This window comes from Panthera uncia, chromosome A2, assembly GCF_023721935.1.
Source record: "Panthera uncia isolate 11264 chromosome A2, Puncia_PCG_1.0, whole genome shotgun sequence".
In the NCBI taxonomy this organism is placed as follows: Eukaryota; Metazoa; Chordata; class Mammalia; order Carnivora; family Felidae; genus Panthera; species Panthera uncia.
This window is the reverse complement of record NC_064816.1, coordinates 59792363-59804752: the sequence shown is the minus strand read 5'-3', so window position 1 is coordinate 59804752 and position 12390 is coordinate 59792363. Positions and strand designations below refer to the sequence as shown.

Genomic DNA, 12390 nt, shown 5'->3' with positions numbered 1-12390 from the left:
CCCCCCCCCCCCCCCGTGTCTCTTCCCCTTCTTGTAAGGGCACCTACAAGAATTACTGTATTAGGATCCCACCCTTATGACCTCATTTGGCCTTAATCACCTCTTTAGAGGCCCCATCTCCAAATACATCCCATTTGGGGTCAGGGCTTCGATGTATGAGTTTCGTGGGGACACAATTCAGTCTAACACAGGGATAATTAAGTTTCTGATTGTATTTACACATCTGTCTCTTTGTCTCTGCGATCCTGTCATTTCTTGCTTCATGTATTTTGAACGTTTTGTTAATAGGTGCGTACATGTTTAGGATCGTATGCTCTCTTGAGACGTGTACACTTTTATCATTAGGAAATCGTGGGTAATGTTCTTTGATCTGGAATCTACGATGTCTGATAGCAGTATAGCCACTCCAGCTTTCCTCTGATTAACATTATCATTGTATATTTTTTCTATTCTTTGTCTTTTTAAAAGAGTATAATCTGACGACCATTGCCTTTTAATTGAGGTATTTAAACTGTTTGTGTAATATGATTCCTGATACGGTGAGGTTTCAATCTACCACCTTTTCTATTTCTCTCACCGAGTCATTGATCTACTCTCTCTTTTTTGCCATGTTTAGATTAATTGAACTTTTATTTAATTCGTTATTGTTTACATTTTTATTAACAATTTTTTTAATGTTTATTCATTTTTGAGAGACAGAGCATGAGTGGGGGAGGTGCAGAGAGAGAGAGGGAGACACAGGATCCGAAGCAGGCTCCGAGCTGTCAGCACAGAGCCCCACGTGGGGCTCGAACCCACGAACTGTGAGAGATCATGCCCTGAGCTGAAGTTGGACGCTTAACAGACCGAGCCACCCAGGTGCCCCATATTTTTTTATTTTTTTAAATATTTTATTTTTTAAGTAATCTCTCTACCCAGCATGGGGCTCTAATTCATGACCCCGAGATCAAGAGTCACACGCTCCACCGCCTGAGCCACCCAGGTGACCCCTGATTAATTGAATTTGTAAACAATAATTTCCTTTTATCTGCTTTGTGGGATTATTATCTATCTATCCCTCATCATTTTAGTGGTTGCTTTGGGGCTTACAGTTTATCACAGTCGCCTTTGCGTGATAGTATACAACTTCACAGGTAGTAGGAGAGCCTTCCAGTAAAATGCTTCCATTCCTCTTTTCCTGAGCTTTGTGCCGTTTTATTGTATTTACTTTTACATGTGTTGAGCCCCACGTTTCATCATTATTAGTTTTTGCCTGGCCAATTATCTTGTAGTGAGTTTCCAGTACGAGAAAATCTTACGTACCGATCTGCGCACGTACTTAACCATTTCTGGCGCTGTACCTTCTGCGTAAAGCCATCTTTCCGCTCGCAGTCATTTTCCTTGCGCTCAGACGACGTGTAGCTTGTCTTGTGGTGTCATGTCAGCTGGTGATGAATTATTTCAGCTTTTGTGTATCATAAGAATTTTTAAATTCACTTGAGTTTTTGAAAGCTCTTTCTGCCGGGTCCAGAATTCTAGGTTGGCAGATTTTCTCTCGCCACTTTGTATCTCTCTTCTGTTTTCTTACTTGCTTTATTTTCTGAGAGAAATCTGCTGTTTTGCTAATGGTTGTCCCCTATCCTAACATGCCTTTTCCTACCCTCTGGGGGCACAATTTTCTGTGTATCACTGGGTTCAAGCAGTGTGATTATTGTGTGTCATTTCTGGCACACTTCCTTTTTTAGTGTTTGATGTTTATTTTTGAGAGAGAGAGAGAGAGAGAGAGCAAGGGAGGGGCAGAGAGAGGGGGAGACATAGACTTTGAACCAGGCTCCAGGCTCTGAGCTGTCAGTACAGAGCCCGACGCGGGGCTCGAACTCACGAATAGTGAGATCATGACCCAAGCCAAAGTCGGAAACCCCACTGACACACTTCTTGTACTTGGGATTTGTTCTTCAGTCTATGGGTTTAGAGTTTTGCTCAGATTTTGGAGAAGTTTTAGCCATTATTTTCTCAACTATTCCCCTCCTTCCTTTACAGAGGCCCTGGTGACACCTGTGTTAGGCTGCTCGAACTTTCCCCCCGCTCACTGATGCTCTGTTCATCTATCTCTTTACTTAGGGGGTCTCTTCTTTCTGTGCCTTGTTTCGGGCAGTTCGTACCATGACGCTCGCACAATCCGCATGCGCGTGCTCGTCAGTACCCGGCTGGACGGTTCAGAGGGCCCTCTGCACATCTTAGGTCTTCCATGCAGCTCTGTCTTGTGGTGTTCGGGCGAGTGAACCCTTTCTGCTTTGTTCTGTGGACGCTTAGCACCGTCTCTTCCATCCCGGTAGTAGGTACCTTGGCCCCCTTCTTCCCTGCATCCTGGGACCTTGCTCGGTGCAGGAATCTGGGGCAGTCACAGAACTCGGGCCACTTTTTTCCCTGCCTCTGAGGAACTAGATAGATTGGTTCGCCTGTTCGTGAACCTCCTATAAATAGGCATCGCTGTGTGCTTTTGTGTCGGAGTGTTTTTGTTTAGCACAGTCATGCTTTTGATGCCCACCCGGGATGCGTGACGTCATGTGTATTAGCAGCAAGCTGTTGCGTGTACCTGAGACAGTGTTCCATGGTAGGAATATATCAGGCTTTCTCTGTCCAGTCTCCTTCTGATGGACATTTGGGTTATTTCCTCTTTGGGGCACTCTTTTTATTTTTTTATTTTTAATGTTTATTTTTGAGAGACAGAGAGAGAGACAGACAGACAGACAGACAGAGTGTGAACAGGGGAGGGGCAGAGAGAAAGGGAGACACAGAATCCGAAGCAGGCTCCAGGCTCTAAGCTGTCAGCACAGAGCCCGATGTGGGGCTCAAATTCACAGACCGTGAGATCATGCCCTGAGCCGAAGTGGGATGCTCAACCGAGCCACCCAGGCGCCCCTGACTTTTATTTTAGTGTTTATTTATTTTTGAGAGAGAGAGAGAGAGAGAGAGAGAGAGAGAGAGAGAGAGAACATGAGCAGGGGAGGGGCAGAGAGAGAGAGGAAGACACAGAATCGGAAGCAGGTTCCAGGCTCTGAGCTGTCAGTACAGAGTCCAACGCAGGGCTCAAACCCACGAACCGTGAGGTCATGACCTGAGCCGAAGTCTGATGGTTACCCGACTGCACCGCCCAGGTGTCCCTGGGGCACTATTAAGTAAGGCAGCGCTGACCATTCTTGCACAAGACTTGTGGGCATATGCACTTATTTCTGCCTTAGCGTCTGCAGGAGTGACATTGCTGGGTCACAGAACTGGTGTAGATCTAAAAACATTTATAAGAAACTGTATTTGTATCATTGGAGTTACATTCTTGGTAACATTTCATCTCCCAGGGAGTTGAGGCTTAACCTGGTGGTCGGTGTGGGGCCTCGTGAATCCACGTGGGTGTCAGTTACTGGGTGGGGGTGGGGGACGCAGCACCACGTATCACCAATTGGATAGGAGGACTGGTGTTTGGTTTCTAAGGCAGGTTGAGGTTTTGTAAGATTATCAGATGCGGCGGTGAGCCTTGACCCTCCCAACGCGGGTTGGGTAGGTAAGTGGTTCGTTTACTCTCAGGACCAGTGTGCGTAGTGGATTCCGTGCTGTGCCAGGTTTAGGGAGGAACCATGAATCTGACACACTGGTCGTCCGTGACCACTTCTCCTTCCACAGACGTGCACATTCCCTCGGAGAAGCCAAGGGGCCGGGATTATCAGTCACTTGGCTTCCCCTGAACACAGTGGTGCTGTTGGCCGAGCACTTCTTCCAGAGGAGCAAGCAAGCGATGAGGTCCGGGAATGCCTCTGGGGTACTTTGTCCGGGAACTAGGTGGTTGTGCGCCCACAGCGTGGGAGCTAACACGCGATCACATGAACAGCACTGATGAGTGCCGGCTCCCGACTCCCATCACCCATTTGCAGGGGGATTTGTGGGCAGGGTGGGGGTGCGCTTCCGTGGGGGCTCTGGCGTCGAGAATGCTGACGGGGTATCCGAGGCTCCCCCGGGGAATCCCAGCGCCGGCTTCTCCTTCTTCTCTGTGTAACGGGTCAAGTTCCTCTTTTAGCTCTTCCCAAACTCCGCCTGGACGCCTTGTTTCCTGGAAGGGAAAAGAGCGAGCAAACGCCCTAGGAATTGTAGAGCTGACGGCTTCTCCTTCTGCGTTTTCAGCCAGAAGAGTTACCGAGCCTGCACAGCTTTAAGAGCACAGCCTTCAAAAAACCCAAGGTGTGCGGGGTTTGCAAGCAGGTTATTGACAGCCAAGGGATTTCATGCCGAGGTGAGTCTGTGTTTCTCATTCTCTTGCTGTGAAACCGAAACATAGCAAACAAACAAACAAACAAACAGAAGACCAAAATGAAAACCTTCTTTTGGGAGTTTCCAGAAGTTAAATCGCAGAATTCCCCTTCCTGGCCTGTGTTTATCCCCCAGCCGTGCTGGGCAGGGACCCACCGTATTTACACAGATTTGTGCCGGGAGGAAGCTCGTCCAGAAGGAGCAGAGAGTTACTGGTGTCGGGTTGGGGACAGCAGTGACCGTGCGGGCGTGACTGCCCTCTGTCTGGCCCGTGGTGTCCATGATGCTGGTCATTGAGTCGTGTGCTCTGACCCCCTAAGAGTTTGCAAATGAACGTTCTGCACCTTGGGGGCAGGGCTTGCTGTGTGGGGCGCTTCAGCCCGCTGTCAGGCGCCACTGCTGTTGGGAGACAAAGCCACCAGCTTCGCCATCTGATGCTTAAGCACCGGGCGGTCGACATGTTTGCGACATGTTTCTCCCGCTTGTGCGTTAATCAGTCTGTGACAACGGTGTGTAATGGCTCCCTTGAGCCCTGGAGTCTGGGCTGGGGGTCGTGGGTCTGTGTCACAAGGCGGGGGAGGATGGTCAGACTTCCTTCCGCGGGGTGAGGAGGTGACCCTTCCTCACAGTACTTGCCGATGGTGCTCTCAGAGACATCAGTCTCGTGGCTGCCAGCAGTGCCCCCCTGCCCGACTCCCTAGAATCTCAAGAGACCTTGAGGCCTCTTCTTTACTAGTGTGTGGCCCTCTCCTTTCTCCCTGGAGGTGGCCTGTGTGACAGGGTCTGGGGGACCCCCTTCAACTGGTTCCCTGTGAGCTGCACCCCAGGCCAAGAGAGGTCTTGCATGGCAGGCTTTGATACTCTTTTGTTCAGGGATCACTCTGATGGCTCCCGATGTGGCCGTGACATTGTCAGGGGATAAAGGCCCGTGGGAAGACTGATCTCACGGGGGTAAATCAGGAGAGTTGGGGTATTTTCGGCATTCTGAGGACCGGGCCTTTCCCCTGCCGCATGGACACACCTGTGGACATATGGGGGCAGGATGTGGGCATGCTGCTCCCAGAGCTGGAGTCGGGAGCTCGGCAGGGTCATTGCCGGTGTAGACAGGGCCCGGCAGGGTGAGTGACTGGCTGCTCAGGGGAAATCATGGCCCTTCTGTGGTTCTGTTTGGTGCACCTGACAAAACATAGTTTGTCTCTATGTTCTCTTCCTTTTCTCAGTAAACTAGAGACAGAAAAGAGACCGTGAGTCGTTTTCTGTCCTGTGATCGATACCCGTCACATGAGTTTGCGTGTCGAGCCCCTGTGTGCGTGGCGCCCATGGACAGTAAGGCCTGCCCGTCACGTGTCATCTGAGCAGCCACACATGCGAGCTTCGTGAGGTTGTGGTGGGCGGCCCTTTCTTTGGCTCATTTCTGGAGAAGCAGTGGGTGTGCCGTAGGGGAGCATGGACGGTGGAGATTTCCCGCTCTGCCTGTCTGTGCTTGAATTTTCCTTTTGAGTGACCCTGGGTAGCATATAAGTACACGTGGAACACAGAGCTCGTTGACCGACCGGCTCAGGAAAGTGTCCAAAAGTGTTAGTGATGGTGATGGTGGTGATGTTGGTGATGGTGTTGGTGACCATGGTGATCGTGATGGTGACGATGGGACAATGGAGATGATGCTGATGGTGATGGTGGAGAAGGGTTGGGGTATATTCTGTGACTCAGGCTCATGTTTTTGCTGTTCCTTTTCTGGCTCCTTTTTGACTTTCAAATGCCTTGTTTTCACAGTTTAACCTCTTGATTTACCACATATTTTCTATGTGGCTAGGTTAGAAGAAAAAGTTTAGTTCTTAAAAAAGTTTACTGATTTTGAGAAAGAGAGAGAGCGAGTGAGTGAGCGAGCCAGGGAAGGGTAGAGGGAGAGGGGGAGAGAGAGAATCTCAAGCAGACTCTATGCTGTCAGTGCAGGGCCCGATGCGGGGTTCGAACTCATGAACCATGAGATCATGACCTGAGCCGAAATCAGGGGTCGGACACTCAACCGACTGGGCCATCGTGTGCCCCGAAAAAGCTTCATTTTTAAGAAGCGGTTACGCTTGCACATTGGGGCTATTTTATCCCTATTTCTTGAACTTTCCAGGGACACGCAGAGATGGAAATGAGGGTGTTGGTGGGGCTACGTGTCTGGTTGTGGTTCGCCTCAACCTGCTCTGAGCACGTGCGCCGGCCACAGTTAGGGTGTGTGGTAACCTGTTACCGCGGCTCCGCCAGGTCCCCTCCGGTGGCTTGAGGGGTTCAGTTTCCACGGGTAATGCTCTCACACACCCAGTCTGGTCACATGTGAGGTAAGCCAGTGGAGGGTACAGGTGTGGGTGCCCTCGGTGTTGTGGTTCTGAGTGGGTCTGACAGATGTGAGCTTGGGGATTTCACCCAGAGGGGAAGACGGATCCGGGAGGACACGGGGCCCGGCCACGCGGCACTGATCCCGCCGGAAAGGCTTTGCGTGGATCTCAAACTGGATAGGGGAGGACAGACCGGGTGGAAAAGTGACAGAATGAAAGGAAGGCTGTGGAGCGGAGCACTCTAGGGAGGAGCCTGAGGAGATGAAGCCGGAGGGAAGCGGAGGGAGGCGGTTTTGTCGGGAGGATTTGATGATGGCTTTGCCCCTTCACTAAACAACACACATGTTAAGCACCTGCTAGAATGACAGGATGAGAAAACTGTGCTCTGTGTGCAGAGGCTCACGGTCTGAGGGGGGAGTCTTGTCTGTGGGGGGAACACAGTCTGAGGGGGGAGTCCTTAATTGTGGGGGGAACACGGTCTGAGGGGGAGTTCCGTGTGTGTGGGGCTCACAGTTTGAGGGGAAGTCTTGTTTGTGAGGGGTGCCCTGTGTGTGTGGGGCTCATAGTCTGAGAGGGGAGTCCTGTGTGTGTGTGTGTGTGTGGGGAACACAGTCTGAGGGGGGAGTCCTGTGGGGGGGGGCAACACAGATTGTGGGGGGAGTCCTGTGTGTGAGAGGAACACAGTCTGAGTTGGGAGTCCTGTGTGTGAGGGGCTCACAGAGCGGGGAGTCCCGTCTATGAAGCCATCCCAGTCCACAGTATGCTAAGCGATCATGGGGGAAGCTTGGGGTAGGTGGCCGATCGCTGGTATTCGCCGTCAGTGCCTGCTTTGTGCCTGATGCTGTGTTACGACCCTGGCACGCGGTGGCAGATGGGACCATCGAGTCAACTGAGAGAGCAGCGTGGCCGAGCAGTGCGTGTGTCGGGTCAGGCGTCCTCGTGCTGGGGCCCCCGGTCCCTTCCGGCCTGTCCGCCCGGCCAGTTCCCGGCGACAGGGGGAGGCTGGTGAACCTGAGGCTGAGCGTCGAGGGCCGTCTCTCGCTCGGGAGGGATGTGCGGGGTGCCATGTGCAGGGTGCTGCCCGGCCTGGGGCCCGAGGCTCTGGAGGGGGTAGCCCTTCCGGGACAGCTTGATGCCCTGGGCAGCGGGGCCGGGATTCGCACCTGCGCTTTGCAGACCCCGTATCTGCACGGGGAGCCCAGCGTGCGGCGCACAGACCCTGGGGGTGAAGGGACGCGGCGGCGGACTGGATGCCTGTCTGTCCTCCAGGCCTCAGAGCCCGAGGGAGGCACAGGCCCCACGCGGACCCTCGACCTTCTTCCAGCAGGGCTGTGCTGAGTGCAGCCCCCACTCGACCCGTGGCATTGATCTCCACTCGCTCTCTGTCTCTCTCTCTTCTTTTTTCACATTTATTTAGTTTTGAGGGAGAGAGAGGGAGACACAGCTTCCGAAGCAGGCTCCAGGCTCCGAGCTGTCGGCACAGAGCCCGACACAGGGCTCGAACCCGTGAGCTGTCAGATCATGACCTGAGCCGAAGTCGGACAGTTAATCGACTGAGCCTCCCAGGCTCCCCGCTGTGAGACTAGATCTTAAGCGTTCACACACACATCATGCGATGGACGTGATAATTAACGTGATTGTGGCAAATGCCTCACAATGTAGACCTGTGTCAAGTATTCAAGCTGTATGTACCCTTTAAATATATACAGTTTTGTCGATTATACAGCAGGAAAGCCGGAAGCAAACAGCAGCAGGGCGTGAGTGGCCGTGTTGGCTTCTGAGAAGGGTATGAGGTTAGGGCGAGGCTGGCGGTCAGAGGAAACGTGTGAAAGTCCAGCAAGCCTGTGCCGTGGAAGGTGTTACTGCGGCGACCTTGTGCGCGGTGGTCGTTCGGTCGGCACGAGCCGCCCTTGCTTGTGTTCATGATGCTCTTGTGGGAGGTTGGTGGTGTACAACCTAGGACACCGTCCTGGGTGAGCTCGGTCCGGAGGAGGCAGACGGGGGCAGAGATCACTGTGAAGTGCTGAGCAGTGGGGAGTGGGAGAGGAAGGCAGGCTTGGGCTTCTGGAACACACTGACGCACTTAGCCCGGCCTAGGAGGAGTGATGGAGGGCTTCCAGGTGGAGAAGGCGGCTGCCGCTTTCAGTCTTGGAGAAAGAAACGAGTCAGTGGGACACGGAAGGGTGTGTGGGGAGCTCTAGGCAGAGACAGCGGCACGGGGCCAAGGTGGCAGGTGGAGGTGTCCGTGAAGTGCTGGGATGGGGGGGACGTGGGGCCTCAGGTTGACCACCAAATCGCTACTCTGAGGACAACCCGAGGGGCCGTCCATAAAACTATGGGGGTCGCCAGCGTCTGTTCTAGAAACAACGGCCCACCTCTTGGGTCTCCACCTCAGCGCTTGCGTGGTTTGTACCACGTTGCTGTAAAGTCGACCTTTGTGAATGTCGCGGCTTTGCCTTTGGCTCTCTTCTGGCTGAGTCGGCTGGCTGTTCACCATGAATGTGTCACACTACCGTCACCCTGCCACTGACCAGAGCCCTTTCCGGGTTGAGTTGGCCCGTGGTCGTAATTATCTGCCACGGCGTGGTGGATTCCTCCAGAAGTTCGTGCCGACCCGTGGCGACAGTGTGTCTCATTTCTCCCCGCGTCTGTGGGACAGGGGTTTGGGAGGCCTGTGGCTCTAACCAGGCCTTCCGAGCTGGCTCCCTCGGTGGCTGGCGAGGCCTCAGTTCCCCCACATGAGGCTCTTTGCAGGGGCACACGGGTCCCTCGGGCCATCCTGGAAGTCTGACCACCACGAGATTCCCGTCCCAGTCCCAGGCTGCAAGCCACCCGCCCCGCCAGGGCGGTTCCTCCGTGCATTTCTGCTACTTCTCACTTACGCAAGGGCCGCGGGCCTCTGCCGGACGTCTTCTGCCTCGGGACCCCCGCTGCCCTCCAGCCCCTGGCCGTGTTTCCCTCCGCGTTTCTCATCTTGAAGCCCCTTCTGGAGGCGAGCCCATTCTGATGAGGAAATCCCTCATGGCCTGTTGGCTGTGTGCACCCATTAGGACACAGAGAGTAAATATTTGTCTTTGCGGATAATCTCACAAACCTCAGAGGCAGAGAGAAACCATTCAGAAAAGAGATCCCGCAAAGATAACTACACTGGCCATTGGTCCTGGAGATCCAGTAACCATCCGCCAGCGGCCGCCTTACTTTGAGGTATCCTCAGTCAGTCCTGCAGGGACCTGCATCAGTTTAGCGTTTCTGAGTCCAGCTCCTGGAGCAGAGAGGGACGGTGTGTGTGTGTGTGTGTGTGTGTGTGTGTGTGTGTGTGTGTGTGTTGGGGGAACAGTCTGGGCTTCCACATGCTAGCCGGGTTTGGGGCCTGCCTCCTGACCCCCGAGGCCTTATTCGCTCAGGACCCCGCACACTTGCGTACCTTGACATTGTGTTTGTAGTCTGAAAGTGGTCTCTTGAATGGGTCCCCTGGGCATTGCCGTCACCCTGGGAGAGGAAATGGAGGCCCAGAGAGGTCACTGGCCCGGCTCCAGGCAGTGCGGTCGATTAGGTCCTTGCCCCCCATCTCACAGCTGCCCCCTGGACCCCACGATGGGGTTCCCTGTCCCGCGGTTTCTGCCTGGCATCGGCACTGGCCGCGTGCCCGAGGCTCGTGGGGGCCGCTGGTGCTCTCCTGCCATCAGCCTGGCCACAGCCTCCGGAGGGCGGGCCTGCGAAATCCCCATTGGTTCCGGCTCTAAGTCTGCACCGTCGGGGGCCCCCCGGACTGACACAGTCTCTCCGCTGCTCACACAATGGCCCCAGCTGAAGGATTCCCTTGCAGGAATTCAGACGTGGATTGATTCTGACAGTGCGTTCCCAGGCCGTCCGGAAGCGCGGGGAGTGTGGCGCTCCGCTGGCAGCTTTCTCACTAAGTGACAGGCGCCAGGTCTGGCTCTGGCGGGAGGGGGTGGGGGGTGGGGGTGGGGGGTGGGGGGGAGGTTGTGGATTTTCTAGTTTCCCGTCCACCCATCCACAGGGAGAAGCTGGCATCCCCCCGGGCACCGAGGAGGCTTCGTACAACTCAGATCCACCACGGGTCTCCTCCCGGGATCCCGGGAGCGCCGCCCACAGCTGGGTGCCTGCACACCATGGGCACTGGGCTCTGGGCCGAAGCTTGGAGCCACTGGGTGGGGGCGGACCCCCCCCCCCCGCAGCTCCGATCCCCAAGGGTCCAGAGGGTTCGTGGGTGCCAGACCTGGTGCTGCAGAACCTGCTCCACTTACACACCTTCTTTCTCTTTGTCTTGCAGCCTGCAAGTATCCCTGCCACAAGAAATGTGAAGCCAAGGTAAGCACCCGTTGAGCTCCTTCCCCGGGGACCGTGGCCCCGCCTTGGCCTTTGCCCCACGGCAGGCGGGTGCAGAAGGCGGACGCCTTGGCCTGTGGCCACAGGCGTGAAACCCTCGGGAAAGGGCTGCTAGATGCTTCGATAGCACGTATACTTTTCGTCTCCGAGGAAGCCTTAGAGCCTCGGGCTCTGTGTTCCTAATTATAGAAAGTAAAACTCAAGAATTTGGTTTCAGATGAGAATCAAGTAATTGGCCCTGGCCTCGGCACAGGCCTCCCCCTTCTTTCTCATGATTACATCATGCCGCTTTTCGGGGCTCTGTGGGGGTGGGAATAGGGTTTAGGGCACAGGCCTGGTAGGGGGGTTTGGGGGGCTCATTAGGGTTAGTTGTTCTTAGATCGGTTGGGGTTCTCAGGCTGTCACGGGAGTTGGGGGCCCTGAATCGGGGAGAGTTGGGCTGGGGTTTGAGTTCCTTGGAGGGCTGAGTTGCCGAGCACCCCTAGAAGCACTGGAAGTCTGGGGTGCTGGGGTGGGGTTAGGACCTCTGTGGGGCAGTGAGGAGGCCTGGAGGTGGCGGTGGGCCATCATGGGAATCCTTGGACTGAGGCTTGGTTTTCTGCCTGGGTCGCGGTGTCTGCACCTCCAAGTTTTGCAGGCATGCTGGCGGTCCACAGTGGGGCCTGAGCATGTGGCACCCCCACTCTGGCTGGCCCGCCCTGCCTCGGTGGGAGCCCCCCCCCCAAGGTCCCGCAGGCCCCGTGGCTGGAGGTCCCAGGGGAGATGGGCTTTTGGAGAGCCTTGGGATTCTGTGGCTGCTGGGCTCCTCCTGGGCAGCTGTTGCTGGGAATTTCCGACTGGCGCCGGCTCCGGGCAGGGCTGGGTGCTGGGGGCGGGCTCACGCTTGAGCTGGCTTCTCGTGAAGTTCTATGTGGGGGGGGCCAGGGATGCCGAGTCCCTTCACCCTGCCCGCCACACGCACACACATGCGCACACATGCACACGGTCACAGCCATACAGGAACGCACGCACACACGTGCACGCACATGGTTACAGCCATACAGGAACGCCATGTGCACACACATGTGCACACATGCACACAGTCACAGCCATACAGGAACACACACGCACACACATGCACGCACATGCACACGGTCACAGCCATACAGGAACACACATGCACACACATGGTCACAGCCATACAGGAACGCCATGTGCACACACATGTGCATACACGCACACAGTCACAGCCATATAGGAACACACACGCACACACATGCACGCACACGCACACGGTCACAGCCATACAGGAACACACATGCATGCACATGGTCACAGCCATACAGGAACGCCATGTGCACATACATGCGCACACACGCACAGTCACAGCCATACAGGAACACACATGCACACACATGCGCGCACACACACGTCACACCTGTACAAGAATGTACAC

General features: G+C 54.9%; 1 protein-coding gene across 4 annotated transcripts in view; it reads left to right on the top strand.

The window, feature by feature from the left end:
- The window catches only part of TNS3 (tensin 3), a 221141-nt gene that overhangs the window by 46984 nt on the left and 161767 nt on the right, over positions 1-12390 (top strand). For 2 of the 4 annotated variants that reach the window (XM_049641213.1, XM_049641211.1), the window contains exon 2: positions 10900-10937. The gene's annotated coding sequence lies outside the window, so the exon portion shown is untranslated. Of the gene's footprint in view, positions 1-1770; positions 4262-10430; positions 10537-10899; positions 10938-12390 lie in introns of those variants that run through there. The other 2 variants (XM_049641210.1, XM_049641212.1) reach the window with 2 other exon arrangements.